The sequence below is a fragment of the Phyllobates terribilis genome, unplaced genomic scaffold, assembly GCF_046119375.1.
Source record: "Phyllobates terribilis strain yellow unplaced genomic scaffold, ASM4611937v1 Scaffold_5__5_contigs__length_657084704, whole genome shotgun sequence".
NCBI lineage: Eukaryota > Metazoa > Chordata > Amphibia > Anura > Dendrobatidae > Phyllobates > Phyllobates terribilis.
Window position 1 is genome coordinate 9,639,012 of NW_027362765.1, and position 19,900 is coordinate 9,658,911.

General features: G+C 48.9%; 1 pseudogene; it reads left to right on the top strand.

Moving 5' to 3' along the window:
* Positions 1–4,484: 4,484 nt before the first annotated feature.
* The window catches only part of LOC141270826 (uncharacterized), a 40,193-nt pseudogene continuing 24,777 nt past the window's right edge, over positions 4,485–19,900 (top strand).

A 19,900-nucleotide genomic window follows, 5' to 3' on the forward strand; every position in this document is an offset into this window, starting at 1 on the left:
GAGGGCTGTGCGGCCTCCAAAGAAATGCCACCCCACACTATTACTGACCCACTTCCAAACCGGTCATGCTGAAGGATGTTGCAGGCAGCAGATCGCTTTCCATGGCGTCACCAGACTCTGTCACGTCTGTCACATGTGCTCAATGTGAACCTGCTTTCATCTGTGAAGAGCACAGGGCGCCAGTGGAGACTTTGCCAATCCTGGTGTTCTGTGGCAAATGCCAAGTGTCCTGCATGGTGTTGGGCTGTGAGCACAACCCCCATCTGTGTAGTCGGGCCCTCATACCACCCTCATGGAGTCGGTTTCTAACCGTTTGTGCAGACACATGCAGATTTGTGGCCTGGTGGAGGTAATTTTACAGGGCTCTGGCAGTGCTCCTCCTGTTCCTCCTTGCAGAAAGGCGGAGGTAGCAGTCCTGCTGCTGGGTTGTTGCCCTCCCACGGCCCCCTCCACGTCTCCTGGTGTACTTGCCTGTGTCCTGGTAGCGCCTCCAGCCTCTGGACACTATGCTGACAGACAGCAAACCTTCTTGCCACAGCTCGCATTGATGTGCCATCCTGGATGAGCTGCACTACCTGGGCAACTTCTATGGGTTGTAGAGTCCGTCTCATGCTACCATGAGTGTGAAAGCAAAACCAACATTCAAAAGTGACCAAAACATCAGCCAGAAAGCATTGGTACTGAGATGTGATCTGTGGTCCCCACCTGCAGAACCACTCCTTTATTGAGTGTGTCTTGATAATTGCCAATATTTTCCATCTATTGTCTATTCCATTTGCACAACAGCATGTGAAATTGATTGTCAATCAGTGTTGCTTCCTAAGTGGACAGTTTGATTTCACAGAAGTTTGATTTACTTGGAGTTATATTCTGTTGTTTAAGTGTTCCCTTTATTTTTTTGAGCAGTGTATTTACTTAAGTATAAGAAATGCCTAGTGGCATAAAGTAACCACACCGATCAAAGGGAAAAACATGCGTTTCGCACCGAGCTTTGTCAATGGGTGATGGTGGACTGAACAAACAGGCTATTTACACATGTAGAAGCCAATCAAAACAGTTGTAACACAGGTGGATTGCTGCACATACAAAATGAATGGGACATCATCGAAGAAGCGGTAGTGGCTTCAGACTCTATCCTCAGATGGCCCGCCCACTGAAAACAAGGTGCAGGAGACACCTGTATTCCCATAGGAGTCACCATACTGGTAAGCACAAGATAGATGATGTGATAGCCATGTGGTCAGTAATGTGACCAACACATGGCTAGAAGAGATCATCCCACCACTAACACGTAAGGCCAATGATGCCGTGGTCATGTGACCAGTAACGCGACCAACACATGAGCGGAAGCAGTTATCTCACCGCTGATGCACCAATACTGAAAGTGTTGATGTATTCGCCACTTAAAAGAAATCACATGATAATGAGTAATGTGGTGGCAGAATGGGAAGTGATGTACAATCACATCACTATAATCATCGTCATGTGGCTGGGCGGAAAAGATTATATGAATGGCAGTCACATGATCGGCGCGTCACAATACAGATGCACAATGACACAAAACATAGTGTGAAAGGAACCCAGGAGTTTTTTACTGTAAGAAATGGAATATTCTGCAATGGCCGCGTCAGTCACCAGATCTCAACCCCATCGATCTGCATTTCACAGACTGATCACAAAACTTAAGGGAGAAAGACCCACAAACAAGCAACAACTGAAGTCACTGCAGTAAAGGCGGCAAAGCCTCACAAAGGAGGAAATCCAGCGCTTTAGCTCCCAACGTCCCGCATATTGTGGGACCGTCCTAATTTTAAGACTCTGTCATGCAGTCGTCCCAGCCAGGACCTTACTTCTTCCACGCAGTGAGAAGCAGACAATATCCCGACACGCACCCCACCCCCCATGTATCAGACTACACCCCTTCCATCTCTTCTACCGGTGGTTCAGAGAGTGAGAGAGTGAGCACACCGCATATCCTGATTCCGGCATTTTCCTGGACTAGTCTAAGGTAATAATTTCAGCAGCAAAACTGCAATCATCTTCTGTAGCAGCAGCTCCAGTGTGCTCCATTGTGTCTGATTTCTCAGTCTCTGTGTGCCTGCAGCAACCCCACAGCATTGAAGAAGCAGGCATACACAGGGACTCAGAGTGCAGCTACAAAAGGGAGCACACAGGCTGTGGCTGCTGCTGGGGGGGACCCTGAGGAGCAGACACGATGTATTGTCTCCTCTTTTGCAGGCAGCATTTTAGTACATACTAGTTCAGTTCCTGTTATCATTACCTTACCATGGGCGTGGAGAAGAGTGAATATTCATTCTCTTTAGTAGTAGGCATAGAAAATCACTGAGCCGTAGCAGGAGCTGCAACCGCTGCTAAAAGTGTGCGCTAATAAGGAGAATGAATATTCACTCCTCTCCACGCCCATAGTCCCGGCATGGAGAAGAGTGAATATCCCCGCAGCTCACACCAGCGTCTTAGGGCACATGGCAGTGATGTCATGCGCTGCTCAGATGCGGATGTGAGCTGCTGCTGGCAGAACAGGACGCAGCGCTAGAACAGAGGGAAGGAATCTGAGTATGAGTGTTTATTTTTTTTATGTGTGCAGTGACGGGGGAGACATGTATACCAGGATTGGGGATGAGGGGACCATGCATACATGTGTAAACATGAAAAAACCTCTAAAAAAATAATTTTTATTCTGATTCCTTTTAAAACACACCAAAAAACCCCTGTGATATGCAAGTAAGAAGGTTCATGATTATATCAAGATCCGTCCAAAAATCCCTTAGGGACTACTTAGCATTGAGTCAAAAATGGAAATACATAACCACACATGGGTCAGTGAAGTCTTAAACATGATAAACATTCATATACAATATAGACTTAAAACTGCCCTATCTTAGAAAGCCTCAACTGATACTGCCTGTCATGGAGGATGGCACCCTAGTATACGAATCTGGCGCCCCCATTCAACAGCGGCTGTCCCTCACTTTCCCTGCTAGACCCTGATAATGTGAGTTATAAACAGGTAATGAGTGACTGCCTATTCTAATACATTTTTCATACTATGCTAATAGATAAATAGAGAATGCAGCATAATGGCAAACTTATCTCATATTCCGGAAATCACCCCAACGCATTTCCCCTTCCTGTAGGTTCATCAGGAGGCCAAATGTACAGAACTCCAGAAAATCATGAGTGAAGATGTCGCTCAATGAAGGATATGGCAGGCTATGCTAGTATGTGCCACGGCTGTATTTAAATATCGTGCTCAATCATAGCCCCGTAAATCTCGTACACCTACTTCTGATACCATCCTCCCCATCCTGTATTGTCTCCTGTCTGCAGATTGAGACTGCGCAAGCCCAGTACCCAGGACGCTCGAGGTTGCGTCGTCAACGAGCAGGACGCATCGCTTTCTAGACCGGAAATGACGTTTGCGTTCCACGATGACCCGCAAAGGGGGTCGACTAGTTCGCGCCTGCGTCTCACCGTCACTTCCGGGAACGTCTGCATACCAACTAAACCTGGTACTTGACTAGAGAGAAAGCCTTGTGGATATTACAGATGTGGCAGCTGTAGTAGGTGCGAGTGGATGAATGTTTGTAAAACCTTCACCAGCTCAACCACTGGTAGGCAATTTTCTTTGAGAGATTTTGGCAACTGTAGGTCGACGGGGGTTGTGTATAAAGCGACATGTACTTGTCCAAAGGATTATGTGGGTAAAACCACTAGAGAGATACGAGTGCGGGTGGGTGAGCATTTAGGAGACATTAGGAATAAGCGTGACACCCCCATTGCACATCATATGAATGAGCTACATGGCGGATGACTCAAGGAAATATCATTTAATATGATTGAATGTATAAGAAGACAAGGGGGGTGATCTGAATAAGATAATCCTCAGAAAAGAAACTGAATGGATTTTCAGATTAAAATCTGTGGCCCCTAAGGGGCTAAACGAGCAGCTTTCCTATACATGCTTCCTATAGAAGCCCCACTGCGCGTTTTCTCTCTATGCCTGTATATTTCTAGCTTGATACCTGCTTGGTTTACTTCCACCCATGTCCTGATATATGGGGATACACTGCTGAGAGGATGTCTTCTCTATACCTCCAAGTTGGAGGTTCCCCATTGGGGGAAGAATATCTATATATTAAATCTACATATATCAATCTTTAATTTCCCTGAGTGGATCAAAAAGCTACTATCCCCTCCTCTCCTTTCTATTATTTTTATGATCTCCATAGGGACTAGAACTTCCCTGGGCCGTAGTGAGTTTGTTATGAATATATATAGAAGTATACTTGATAAAGATACTATTCTCCTGTAATTGGATCATGAGGAGTTATTATTATCATAACTATTAAGCCAGTAATGATTGTAGGCGGGGAAGTCTTTTCTCTATCGTCGCAATATTGATGCGGTTATCCCAGGGAGATGCGTGCGCAGTAATCTCCTGCGCCTCACCCTGGAACGCAAGTATGAAGACGTTCCCGGAAGTGACGGTGAGACGCAGGCGCGAACTAGTCGACCCCCTTTGCGGGTCATCGTGGAACGCAAACGTCATTTCCGGTCTAGAAAGCGATGCGTCCTGCTCGTTGACGACGCAACCTCTAGCGTCCTGGGTACTGGGCATGCGCAGTCTCAATCCGCAGACAGGAGACAATACAGGATGGGGAGGATGGTATCAGAAGTAGGTATACGAGATTTACGGGGCTATGATTGAGCACGATATTTAAATACAGCCGTGGCATATACTAGCATAGCCTGCCATATCCTTCATTGAGCGACATCTTCACTCATGATTTTCTGGAGTTCTGTACATTTGGCCTCCTGATGTCCTGATGAACCTACAGGAAGGGGAAATGCGTTGGGGTGATTTCCGGAATATGAGATAAGTTTGCCATTATGCTGCAATCTCTATTTATCTATTAGCATAGTGTGAAAAATGTATTAGAATAGGCAGCCACTCATTGCCTGTTTATAACTCACATTATCAGGGTCTAGCAGGGAAAGTGAGGGACAGCCGCCGTTGAATGGGGGTGCCAGATTCATATACTAGGGTGCCAACCTCCATGACAGGCAGTATCAGTTGAGGCTTTCTAAGATAGGGCAGTTTTAAGTCTATATTGTATACTAGATGGTGGCCCGATTCTAACGCATCGGGTATTCTAGAATATGTATGCGGCCGACGGGGCGCAATCAGCAGAACGTTGTTTAAATTTGGCGCCAAAATCGCTGATTGGTCGTGGCCGGCAACCGCGACTAATCAGCAAAACGGTGTTTAAATTTGGCGGCAATATCGGTGATTGGTCACGGGTGGCGGCCGCGACCAATCAGCGAACTGTGTTAGTGAGGACCGGAGAGCTTGTTTAAATTTGGCGATAAAATAGACCAAACAGCAGAGCGTTGTTTAAATTTGGCGGCAATCTCGCTGATTGGTCTCCACCGGCCGGCGGCCGGGACCAATGAGCAGAGCGGTGTTTAAATTTAGCGCCAAAATCGCTGATTGGTAGCGGTCGCCGGCGGCCGCGACCAATCAGCAGAGCGTTGTTTACATTTGGCGCCAATCTCGCTGATTGGTCGCGGTCGGCCGGCGGCCGCGACCAATCAGCAGAGCGGTGTTTAAATTTAGTGCCAATCTCGCTGATAGGTCGCGGTCGGCCACCGCGACCAATCAGCAGAGCGGCGTTTAAATTTGCCGCCGATATCGCTGATTGGTCGCGGTGGCCGGCCGCGACCAATCAGCAGAGCGGCATTTAAATTTGCCGCCCATCTCGCTGATTGGTCGCGGCCGGCCACCGCGACCAATCAGCACAGCGGCGTTTAAATTTGCCGCCCATCTCGCTGATTGGTTGCGGCCGGCCACCGCGACCAATCAGCACAGCGGCGTTTAAATTTGCAGCCTATATTGCTGATTGGTCGCAGCCGGCGACCACGACCAATCAGCAGAGCGGCGTTTAAATTTGCCGCCCATCTCGCTGATTGGTCGCGGTGGCCGGCCGCGACCAATCAGCACAGCGGCGTTTAAATTTGCCGCCCATCTCGCTGATTGGTCGCGGTGGCCGGCCGCGATTAATCAGCAGAGCGGCGTTTAAATTTAGTGCCAATGTCGCTGATTGGTCGCGGTCGGCCACCGCGACCAATCAGCAGAGCGGCGTTTAAATTTGCAGCCTATATTGCTGATTGGTCGCAGCCGGTCACCTCGACCAATCAGCAGAGCGGCGTTTAAATTTGCCTCCCATCTCGCTGATTGGTTGCTGTAGCCGGCCACAGCGACCAATCAGCAGCGTGGCGTTTAAATTTGCCGCCCATCTCGCTCATTGGTCGCGGTGGCCGGCCACGATCAATCAGCACAGCGGCGTTTAAATTTGCCGCCCATCTCGCTGATTGGTCGCGGTCGGCCATCGCGACCAATCGGCACAGCGGCATTTAAATTTGCCGCCCATCTCGCTGATTGGTCGCGGCCGGCCACCGCGACCAATCAGCAGAGCGGCGTTTAAATTTGCCGCCCATCTCGCTCATTGGTCGCGGTGGCCGGCCGCGATCAATCAGCAGAGCGGCGTTTAAATTTGCCAACCATCTCGCTGATTGGTCGCGGTGGCCGCGACCAATCAGCAGAGCGGCGTTTAAATTTGCCGGCCATCTCGCTGATTGGTCGCGGCCGGCCACCTCGACCAATCAGCAGAGCGGCGTTTAAATTTGCCGCCCATCTCGCTGATTGGTCGCGGCCGGCCGGCCACCGCGACCAATCAGCAGAGCGGCGTTTAAACTTGCCGCCCATCTCGCTCATTGGTCGCGGTGGCCGGCCGCGATCAATCAGCAGAGCGGCGTTTAAATTTGCCGCCCATCTCGCTGATTGATCACGGTCGGCCACCACGACCAATCAGCAGAGCAGCGTTTAAATTTGCCACCCATCTCGCTGATTGGTCGCGGTGGCCGGCCGCAATTAATCAGCAGAGCGGCATTTAAATTTGCCGCCCATCTCGCTGATTGGTTACGGCCGGCTACCGCGACCAATCAGCAGAGCGGCGTTTAAATTTGCCGCCCATCTCGCTGATTGGTCACGGCCGGCCACCGCAACCAATCAGCACAGCGGCGTTTAAATTTGCCGTCCATCTCGCTCATTGGTCGCGGTGGCCGGCCACGATAATCAGCAGAGCGGCGTTTAAATTTCCGACGTTAGCCGCATGGAGGTCAGCGGCGCCAGTCGGGGTAGTTGTGCGGCTAGCGCCGCTCATCTCCCCGCTGCATCGCCGCTGACCTCCGTCCGGCAGATGAGTCGCTAACGGCCGCCATCTTTTTTCAGAAATCCCGCGGCGCTGATTGGCCGCTGCCGGACCAATGAGCGACGCGGGATTTCCAGGACAGACAGACAGACAGACAGACAGACGGGATAAGACAATTATATAGTAGATGAATGTTTATCATGTTTAAGACTTCACTGACCCATGTGTGATTATCTATTTCCATTTTTGACTCAATGCTAAGTAGTCCCTAAGGGATTTTTGGACGGATCTTGATATAACCATGAACCTTCTTACTTGCATATCACAGGGGTTTTTTGGTGTGTTTTAAAAGGAATCAGAATAAAAATTATTTTTTAGAGGTTTTTTCATGTTTACACATATTCTAGTTACCTCTATTTCAATAGAGTTTTTTGTACGTTTAGACCATGCATACCAGGAATGGGGATGGGGGAGCCATGCATACCAGGATTGGGGATGAGGGGGCCATGCATACCAGGATTGGAAATGAGGGGGCCATGCATACCAGAATTGGAAATGAGGGGGCCATGCATACCAGGATTGGAAATGAGGGGGCCATGCATACCAGAATTGGAAATGAGGGGGCCATGCATACCAGGATTGGAAATGAGGGGGCCATGCATACCAGGATTGGAAATGAGGGGGCCATGCATACCAGGATTGGGGATGAGGTGGCCATGCATACCAGGATTTGGGATGAGGGGGCCATGCATACCAGGATGGGGATGAGGGGTCCATGCATACCAGGATTGGGATGAGGGGACCATGTATACCAGGATTGGGGATGAGGGGGCCATGCATACCAGGATTGAGGATGAGGGGGCCATGCATACCAGGATTGAGGATGAGGGGGCCATGCATACCAGGATTGGGGATGAGGGGGTCATGCTTACCAGGATTGAGGGTGAGGGGGCCATGCATACCAGGATTGGGGATGAGGGGGCCATGCATACCAGGATTGGGACATGTGAACATGGCCTTACAGACACAAATAAGCAAGATGTCGTATAATAGTGAAGCTACATAAAGATGTGAAAGTTCTGGCGGCTCAGACTGTGAATTAAGGAACAAAAAATAATCCTCAGATCCCAACTAGAGATGAGCAGGACGCACAGATGATGTTGTGTTGCCCTGGTGATCAAAAACCGCCAGGGACACCGGAATATTAGAAATTCACGACCTCCTGTCCAGTAGCCAGATACCACTGATCTGAACGCTGGACCAGAGACCCATGAATGCATCTGCTCATCTCTAGTCCCAATGGTCCCAGATACAGTGGACAGTCCTGGATTTGGGTCTGCACCCTGCGTCTGCTGAATGCCCCTCATTACCAGCGCCCCTCTGACAACACCTGCCAGAGGAGAAAGACATGGTAAATGGGCATGGATTGGGGTGTGGCCAGGAGCATGGCCAAGGTTCCGTACACCTCGTACACGTGCGGCTCCGCTCTGCTCCGTACGCCTCGTACGCGCGCGGCTCCGCTCCGTACGCCTCGTACACACACGGCTCTGCTACATCCACACTGTAAATCCCTCCTGACTAGTGTTGAGCCACCCCCGTAGTGTTCGAGTTTGGTTCGGTTCGTCGAACACCCGTGTGTTCGCCGAACTGTTCGTCGAACTGTTTGTCGAACACGTTCGAACACCGTTAAAACCAATGGCAGGCAAACAAAAACACATAGAAACACATAGAAAACACCTTTAAAGGTGTCCAAAAGCTGACAAACTGCTCAGAAGACACAACTAACACATGGAAAAGTGACAAGTACACATAGTCATGCGAAAAAAGAAAAGAGGTGGAGGAGTAAAAGGAGGGGGAGACACAGATATAGGCATGTCATGCCCTTCTAAAATCCAAAAAGTGAGAAGCCGACACGTTCAGTCCGCTCCTGCCCGTGCCACCTCCGTGTCGCCGGGTTTGTGCCAGAGCCGCGGTGAACCCTGACGGCCAGCCCCCCTCTCCCAATACTGGTGCCTGTCCGCTGGTGGGTCGAGCGAGCCCCCCTGTGGTGGAGGCAGCTCTAAGCTTTTTAATTTAAATTGTCTCTCTAATTTGAATGAATACACTTTAAATCCATTTACAAGGATCTATTGGAGGGCAAGTCTCATGCCAGCAGCCGCGTAATTCCAGCTCCAGTAGCATCCACTAAAGCTGCTGCAGTTAAAAAGCTTTTATAAGGATCGAGCTCGGCTGTCCACCGCAAGGCATCCTACTGCCAGTCCCAGCCCCTATGCCTTGGGGTGCCTCCTGATGCTCTTCACTGAGTATCCCGTGGTCCCGAAGCATTTCCTTTGAAAAAATTAAGTGTCCAAACTACAGGTGGTGTAGCTTGCTTAACAGCCGGGATAATCCGCTGACTAGCAGACACTGCTACTAGGCACAAAGTATTTCCTGGGCTAGATGCAGTTAAAAATTTGTAATTAGATACTCTCGTTGGATGCTGAGAAAGCATTCCACAGAGTCTCCTGGCACGCCATATATGATTCTCTTAAAAAGCTTGGGGTAGGGGTCTAGGGGACCCTTTTATAGCCAAAATCACGGCCCTGTATCACAATACGTCACCTAGGCTGAAGATAAATGGAACTGTAGCACCCTGAGGGCTCGGTTGCTACAGAGGTATTGCACCTCACCCAGAGGTGTGATATCTCACTCTCAGGTAAGGATGGAGTGTGGATCAGGACCCGACACCTGCATGCATTACAGCACATTGCCGTGGGGCAGGGCGACCAATATGCCCCTGAGATGGGCACGACAGTCCCTGTCCCTGGCTGGAGTGGGGGGAGGGAACACTGAGGAAGGGGAACCCTGTAGTGCAGGAGCAGGGAGGAAGCAGTTCCTGGGTGCATTGAGAAGGGAGTATAAAAGGTGGGCACCATCTTAGTTCAGTGCAGAGAAGTCTGAGCAGAAGTGGCAGGGAGCAGGGGCTCTGCATGAGCTCTGCTCCGGAGGCGGGCCTAGTAACAGAGGCCCAGGCCTGGAAGAGGGAGAAGGAAGGAAGAGGAGCGGAGAAGGCTCCAGGAACGAGGAACGAAGGGATCCCAGGGGTGCGGACGGGCGAGTCGCCACCGCACGCCCGAATCCACCTGCGTGGAGGGGTCAGGCCAAAGGGGGAGACCGGTCCCCGAAACTAGTGGAGGCAGGAAACGACCCTCAGCTAGAAACCGGAGGCTGTGACATTTTATGTGGCGCAGCCCCTCGCTACACCCGCTAGGAGGGCAGCACATAGGGTCAGGGAAACTGGCGCCAAGTTTACCAAGAGGAGGCCCGAGGCAGCCGGACAGAAGGGTTGGTAAGAAAGGCCAGACAAAGGACACACAAAGGGGGTCCTGTGAAGCGCTCCAAAGTTATCTGGGAGTTGTCTGAGCCCCTCACCTAGTGAGCACAGTACGACGTGGGCAGCCGTTACCTGCAGACGTGGTCTGGATAATAAGAACTGTGAGTAAAGGCCCTGGACTGCATCACTGACTCCGTGTCGTTACTGCTGCTGCCCTGCACCATCACCCCCATCCTCCGCATACACTGCCCTGAGGCTATACTCCTCCCGTGGGGAGTTATGCTACGCTCTGCTGCACCCACAACACCAGCCTCAGCGGTCTGCCCTGCAGCGGCGGTTCACTCTGACCGCAATCCACGGGTGGCGTAGTCGGACATTTAAACATCAAAACCACATAAATAGTTCCGCCACTGGTTTGACCACCCTGAGCCATGGAACCGGGTCGCCGCCACGAAGACTACAACCACCAGCATCCACCAAAAAGGGTCCGGCTCCGGGTGTCCCAAGGCCCAGGGGGTGCATCAGAACATTTTCATCACCTTTCACAATCACCAATGGGACAAGGCAGGGATGTCCTCTGTCCCCTCTCTTATACATCCTAGTGACGGAGCACCTGCTCTCATCAATTCGCAATAACCCCAATATTAGGTGGATTGAGGTGGGAGGCACCGAGTACAAGTGCTCTCTATTTGCTGATGATGTCCTAGTATATATCACTCAATCACATATATCCATCCATGCTGTTATGGCTGAAATAGATCACTTTGTTACATGGTCAAATTTTAAAATCAATGCAGCGAAGTCTGAGGCCCTCGATGTCTCCCTCCCCAAATCCATATAGGATTCCATCCAGTCCAACTTTCCCTTTGCCTGGCCCTCACAGGGTATCAAATACTTAGGAATTCCTATTCATAGAGACCTCTCCCATCTATGTTATCTTAATTTTGGGCCCTTTATTGAACAACTCCATACAGACCACGGTTGGCAAGTTAGAACTGTAAGATTCACTACGTGAACCACTGGTGTTTTGTGGAAAAGCACATGTACACTGTGTTCCAAATTATTATGCAAAAAGTGTTTAGGAGTGATAAGGGAAGAATTTGTTTGTTTGTCAGTTAAACTCATTGATGGTGATGTGTGTCAGGGCTCTTTATATCACTGTAAGCAATTGCAGACACCTGTGCTAATTAGTTTGGCAGGTGTGTCCAATGAAAGGCAAGACTACTTAAGAAGGCTGTCTCACTTTATTAAGCAGCCTACATTTTCTGCCAAAATGGGAAAGAAAAAGGATGTGTCGGCTGCTGAGAAGCAACAAATTGTGGAGTGTTTAGGTCAAGGCATGACTACAATCAACATTGTGCGATGATCAGGATGAAGTGTCTTGGCAATCAAGAAGTATGTAGCTGATTCACAGTACACACGTGTGCATGCTGATAAGGGCAAATTGAGGACTCTTTCCTACAGGCAATTACGTCAGGTTAAAAGAGCAGCGGCAAAAAAACCTTGTCATAGCAGCAGACAAGTTTTTGAAGCTGCTGGTGCCTCCAACGTCCCCCGAACAACAAGATGCAGGGTCCTTCAGAGGTTTGCAGCTGTGCATACGCCATCCTGTCGACCTCCTCTATCCACTTCACACAAGCAGAAACGGCTCCAGTGGGCCAAACATTACATGAAGACTGATTTCAAAACTGTTTTGTTCACGGATGAGTGCCGTGCAGCGCTCGATGGTCCAGATGGATGGAGTGGAGGATGGCTGGTTGATGGACACCCCACGCAAACACGGCTACAGCGCCAACAAGGAGGAGGTGGAGTAATGTTTTGGGCTGGAATCATGGGGAGAGAGATTGTCGGCCCCTTTAGGATCCCTGAAGGCGCTAAAGATGAACTCCATAATGTATGTGGATTTTCTCAAACAGCACTTCCTGCCATGGTTCAAGAAGAAGAACCGTGTATTTCACAGCAAGATCATTTTTTTGCATGATAATGCACCATCTCATGCTGCACATAAAACATCTGCATCTCTGGCTGATATGGGCATAAAAGGGGACAAACTTATGGTGTGACCCCCATGCTCCCCTGACCTCTACCCCATTCAGAACCTCTGGAGCATCATCAAAAGGAGTGTCTATGATGGCGGGAGGCCGTTCACATCTAAGCAACAGCTCTGGGAGGGTATTCTGTCCTCATGCAAAACAATTGAAGCAGAAACCATCCAAAACCTGACAAATTCAATGGACGAGAGAGTTCAGAAGCTCCTTTCGAAAAAGGGGTCCTATGTGAAAATGTAACATCACCTAGAATAAAGTTTTGAGTTGAAAACTGTTTGATTTCAGTTTCTAATAACCTGCTAATGCTTATAATTTCAAAAATGACCATTTTTTTGGTCTTTATTAAAATGAAAAGGTTGATCGAAAAGTTTGGGGGATCTAAGAGTGTGGCAACCCAGTAGTCATGATTACTTCGAATTCTGACAATGTGAGGGTCATGTTGCATGTAGTGCAGCAAGAAGGCACTTATGTGTCTTGCGCATCTCGGAGACCCAAAATTATTTTCCGGGCTAGATGCAGCTAAAAATTATTATTAATTTTAAATCTGGTGGAGCTTAGTATAGATGGCCTAATAGGATCAGTGCTGCACACTGCTACAAAGCCCAAATTATTTTCCAGTCAAGATACAGATAAACATGATTAGTAATTTTAAATCTGGTGGAGCTTATTATAGATGGCCTAATAGAATCAGTGCTGCACACTGCTACAAAGCCCAAATTATTTTCCAGTCAAGATACAGATAAACATGATTAGTAATTTTAAATCTGGTGGAGCTTATTATAGATGGCCTAATAGAATCAGTGCTGCACACTGCTACAAAGCCCAAATTATTTTCCAGCCAAGATACAGATAAACATGATTAGTAATTTGAAAGCTTAAAACGGTTGGTAGGGTGATTTTAACCAATCATCAAGCTTTTACTCTCCCCAGGATGACACAGGGGTAGAAAAGTCGTTTCGGATCCATGATTTGTTCATCTTTATGAACGTGAGTCTGTCTACATTATCAGTGGAGAGCCGCGTGCGCTTATCTGTCAGCACACCACCAGCAGCGCTGAACACACGTTCAGACAGAACGCTGGCTGCGGGGCATGACAAGATCTCCAAGGCGTAAGTGGCTAGCTCCGGCCATTTATCCAGATTGGAAGCCCAAAAAGAGCAAGGGTCCAGTGACACAGTCATGGCTTCAATGTTTACTTGGAGATACTCCTGTACCATCGTCTCTAGGCGTTGACTATGTGTCAGACTTCTTGTCTCCTGTGGCCTTGCAAAGGATGGGCTAAAAAAGTGGTGAAATGATTCCGCAAAATTTATGTTACCAGCAGATACTGTGGTTCTGTTACGGTTTGAGTGCTGAACACTTGACGGTCCCACGGTTGGCAAGTTGGAACTGTGAGATTCACTACGTGCACCACTGGTGTTTTGTGGAAAAGCACATGTAAGATTCTGCAACAGTCTCTGCTGATACTCCTGCATGCGTGCATCCCTTTCTATGGCAGGAATAATTTCTGCAAATTTACTTTTGTACCGGGGATCTAACAGTGTGGCAACCCAGTAGTCAGGATTATTTCTAATTCTCACAATTCGAGGGTTATGTTGCAGGTAGTGCAGCAAGAAGGCACTCATGTGTGTTGCGCATCCAGGAGCACCAAGTCCCTGTTGTGTTGGTGGCGAGGTAACAATCATGCTTCCTTCCTCTGTCCTCTCCCCCCAACCTCGCACAACAGAAATGTGATCAAGGTCTCCCTCATCTGATGAGTCTTCCATCAGTTCGTCCTCCACTTCTTCCTGGGCTCCTGCACCTTCCTCACTAGTTTGGCTGCTACCATGCGCCCTGGTAAAACCATCTCCCCCACCCTCACATGCCTGCCGCCTTGGTGCTGCCGACAGTCTGGACCTTGCAGATGTTAGCCCTTCCGCATACAACTCCTCCTCCTCTACTTCCTCCACCTCCTCTTGTGCCACCACCTGACTCCGAATTCTGTTAAACATATGCTCCAGCATGTAAATCACCGGAATAGTCATGCTGATAATGGCATCGTCAGCACTAAACATCTTCGTCGCCATTTCAAAACTGTGCAGAAGGGTGCATAGGTCCCTGATCTGAGACCACTGCTCCAGCGTGATTTGCCCCACCTCTGGATCTCGTTGGCCCAGGCTATACGTCAGAACGTATTGCACCAGGGCTTGTCGGTGCTGCCACAGTCGCTGCAACATGTGCAGAGTTGAATTCCACCGGGTAGGCACATCGCATTTTAGCCGGTGAAGTGGCAGGCCCAACGACTTCTGTAGAGATGTAAGTCGCTGAGCTGCGGGATGCGAACGGCGGAAGTGAGCACACAGCGACCGTGCCCTCTGCAGAAGGCCATCTAGTCCGGGATAGTGGGCTAAAAATTGCTGGACAACCAGGTTCAACACGTGAGCCATACAAGGCACGTGTGTGACATTGCCCCGGCGAAGGGCCGCACCCAGGTTTGCAGCATTGTCGCACACGGCCTTCCCTGGTTTCAGGTCCAGTGGAGACAACCATTCATGAAATTGGTTCTCCAGAGCTGACCACAACTCCTCAGCTGTGTGACTCACATTTCCCAGACATTTCAAAGTAAAAACCGCCTGATGACGTTGAGCCCTACTGCCAGCATAGTAAGGAGGTGTGCAGGATCCCTTCTGCGCAGTTAGAAAGCTTGTGGCATGACCAGACAGGCTTTGGGTGCAGGTGGAAGACCGAGAGGAGGTTGAGGAGGCAGAAGCAGTGGAGGAACTTTGACATAAAGAGGATTGACGCACAACTCGTGGGGACGGCAAGACTTGGACAGCAGCCCCTTGTCCTGCTGTCACCATAGTTACCCAGTGCCCAGTCAGCGACATGTAACGCCCCTGTCCATGCCTACTCGTCCAAGTGTCTGTGGTGAAATGCACCCTGTCACACACAGAGTTTCTCAAAGAAGCGGTGATGTTGTGTGCGACATGCTGGTGGAGCGCAGGCACACCTTTCTTTGAGAAGTAGTGCCGACTGGGCATCTGGTACTGGGGCACTGCGACGGACATAAGGTCTCGAAAATCCTCTGTGTCCACCAGGCGGAAAGGCAGCATTTCTGTAGCCAAGAGCTTGCAGATGGTGAAATTCAACCTCTTAGCTTTCTCATGGCTAGGAGGAAATGGTCTTTTACTTGTCCACATCTGAGAGACCGAGGGCTGGCTATTGTGCTTAGACGGGGTTGATAAGGGTGTCCCCGGCAAACTGCCGGTCTGTGAGGAAGATGCAGGCGGACATGTTAGGTTGCCTTGATCCAAAGGTGGTGCTATCGATGTCGGACAGCGCTCAACACCAGCTGGTGTTACCACCTCCAAAGAGAATGATGACCTGCCAATCACGCTGGCTGTTGCGGGTAAAGAGGTGGCAGGTCTGCGCCCCAAAACAGGTGTGACTGCTGTCCCCCCAGTCACAGAGGATGAAGAGGCCGCGGATTCACAAGATATGACAGACGGTGGTTGGCCCGGCCGGCTAGGCCGCATTGTAGCACACTGAGCTTCCCACTGCAACTTATGCTTCATGTCCATGTGCCGGTTCATGCATGAAGTACTCAAACTATGTATTTTTTGGCCTCTACTTAGCTTTTGCTGACAAATGTTACAGATAACACGAGTTAGGTCATCTTTATCGATCTGAAAAAATGCCCAGGCTATGCAAGGCTTAGCACCCATGCTACCTGAAGAGCCACCACGACTTGTGGTGAGAGGCAGAGTTGTGTTTGAGGATGCAGTTGTTGACGTGCTTCCAGTACTACGTCTCTGTCCAGGAAGGCGCAACCTGACCTCGTCGTCACTAGCATCTTCCTCCACCTCCTCTGCTGACCTCATCTCTTGGCTGACTGTGGGTTGACAGTAAGTGGGATCTCCAACCTCATCATCATCACCCTGTGCGTTATCACTAGAGATGAGCGGTGTTCGACTAGAACTGTTCGCCAATCTCAAATTCGAGCTGTTTTGGGCGGTGTTCGAGTTGTTCGACGAACCCGAACGATTTGCAAAAAATTCGGCTGTTCGAGGTTATGTTCGATAACTGTTCGTGCACCAAAAGCGTGTCCTGCATGTCTGGCGCTATTTAGAACACCAATCATGCAGGGATTGTCTGCCACTCACTGTAATGCCACAGCCATGGTGGTTGTGGCATTACAGTGATTGCCCAAATCGATGGGAACAGTGCCAACAGTGAAACATGAAAAGCCGGCAATTCATCAGCGGCATACACCGGTACCCGACAATTTAGAACCGAAAGAATAGAGCTTCACACATAGATTAGATAGATAGAAACATGTCAGTCACACATATAAGAAGCACAGTGACAGTGTTGCTTACTGTACTTGTCATTTAGTGTAAAGGATTTATCAAAAAAAATAATAGTGTTTTCATGCACCGTCTCTTTAAAAAAGCCGGCCGGCAATTCAGCAGCGGTACCTGACAATTTATAACAGACAGAATAGAGCTTCACACATAGATTAGATAGATAGAAACATGTCAGTCACATATATATGAAGTACAGTGACAGTGTTGATTACTGTACTTGTCATTTAGTGTAAAGGATTTATTAAAAAAAATAATAGTGTTTTCATGCACCGTCTCTTTAAAAAAGCCAGCCGGCAATTCAGCATCTGTACCCAACAATTTAGAATAGAAGGAATAGAGAATCACACATAGATTAGGTAGATAGAAACATGTCAGTCACATATATATGAAGTACAGTGACAGTGTTGCTTACTGTACTTGTCATTTAGTATAAAGGATTTATTAAAAAAAATAATAGTGTTTTCATGCACTGTCTCTTTAAAAAAGCCGGCCGGCAATTCAGCATCTGTACCCGACAATTTAGAATAGAAGGAATAGAGAATCACACATAGATTAGATAGATAGAAACATGTCAGTCACATATATATGAAGTACAGTGACAGTGTTGCTTACTGTACTTGTCATTTAGTGTAAAGGATTTATTAAAAAAAAATAATAGTGTTTTCATGCACCGTCTCTTTAAAAAAGCCGGCCCGCAATTCAGCATCTGTACCCGACAATTTAGAATAGAAGGAATAGAGAATCACACATAGATTAGATAGATAGAAACATGTCAGTCACACATATATGAAGTACAGTGACAGTGTTGATTACTGTACTTGTCATTTAGTGTTAAAATAAAGGATTTATTTAAAAAAAAATTGTCGTGGGGATCCCCATAATTTTAGGCTCTAGCGGAGGTTAAGCAGACGGCTGGGGCAGATGTTTGAAGCCTGGGAAGGGGGTAATACCCACGGAGCTTCCCAGGCTACTAATATCAGCCCCCAGCGGAATACCTAGCCTTTACTAGCTATTAAAATGGGGGACCCCCCAAAAAAATGACGTGGGGTCCCCCCTATTTTAATAGCTAGCAAAGGCTAGGCAGACAGCTGGGGGCTGATATTAATAGCCCAGGAAGGGTTCCATGAATATTGGCCCCCTCCCAGGCTAGAAACACCAGCCGTCAGCCGCCCCAGAAATGGCGCATCCTTAGGATGCGCCAATTCTGGCACTTAGCCTCGCTCTTCCCACTGCCCTGTAGCGGTGGCAGTGGGGTAATAGGGTTGGGGTTGATGTCAGCTTATAATGCCAGCTGACATCAAGCCCAGGTTAGTAATGGAGAGGCGTCTATAAGACACCCCCATTACTAACCCCATAGTCAAAGTTAAAAGAAAACACAAACACCCAGAATAAAGTCCTTTAATTGAAATAAAGACACATTCCTTTATTGTTCTAAATTAAACCATACTTACCATCACGCCCATTCCAGCTGAAGCCAACGATCTCCTGCAATAAAAGAAAAATAATAAAGCAACCTCATCCTTACCTTTCCATGGTTCCCACGACAGCTTCAGCTCTGCTACATCGAGATAACAGGCTGGACCGCAGCAGAACGCTGCCATCCAGCCTGTCATCCCGCAGACACTGAGAAGCGCAGGCATGCTTGCGCTCTGCAGTGTCTGGCTGTGACGGCATAAAGATGAGACGAGTTCATGTCCAATGAACTCGGCGCACCTCATGCACGTCACTGACAGCGTGGGAGAATTCTCCTGCACTCAGCACTTCAGCGTGAGAATTCTCCCACGCTGTCAGTGACGTACATGAGGTCAGCTGAGTTCATTGGACATGAATGAGCTCACCTCATGCACGTCACTGACAGCGTGGGAGAATTCTCACGCTGTAGCGCTGAGTGCAGGAGAATTTTCCCACGCTGTCAGTGACGTGCATGAGGTGAGCTGAGATCATTGGACATGAATGAGCTCACCTCATGCACGTCACTGACAGCGTGGGAGAATTCTCACGCTGTAGCGCTGAGTGCAGGAGAATTTTCCCACGCTGTCAGTGACGTGCATGAGGTGAGCTGAGATCATTGGACATGAATGAGCTCACCTCATGCACGTCACTGACAGCGTGGGAAAATTCTCCTGCACTCAGCGCTTCAGCGTGAGAATTCTCCCACGCTGTCAGTGACGTACATGAGGTCAGCTGAGTTCATTGGACATGAATGAGCTCACCTCATGCACGTCACTGACAGCGTGGGAGAATTCTCACGCTGTAGCGCTGAGTGCAGGAGAATTTTCCCACGCTGTCAGTGACGTGCATGAGGTGAGCTGAGATCATTGGACATGAATGAGCTCACCTCATGCACGTCACTGACAGCGTGGGAAAATTCTCCTGCACTCAGCGCTTCAGCGTGAGAATTTTCCCACGCTGTCAGTGACGTGCATGAGGTGAGCTCATTCATGTCCAATGAACTCAGCTGACCTCATGTACGTCACTGACAGCGTGGGAGAATTTTCACGCTGAAGTGCTGAGTGCAGGAGAATTCTCCCACGCTGTCAGTGACGTGCATGAGGTGCGTCGAGTTCATTGGACATGAACTTGTCTCATCTTTATGCCGTCACAGCGAGACACTGAGGAGCGCAAGCATGCCTGCGCTTCTCAGTGTCCGCGGGATGACAGGCTGGATGGCAGCTTTCTGCTGCGGTCCAGCCTGTCATCTCGATGTAGCAGAGCTGAAGCTGTCGTGGGAACCATGGAAAGGTAAGGATGAGGTTGCTTAATTATTTTACTTTTATTGCAGAAGACATTGGCTACAGCTGGAATGGGCGTGATGGTAAGTATGGTTTAATTTAGAACAATAAAGAATTGTGTGTTTATTTCAATTAAAGGACTTTATTCTGGGTGTTGTGTTTTTTTAAATACTTTACTAGAAATTCATGGTGGTCATGTCTAATATTGGCGTGACCCCATGAATTTCGG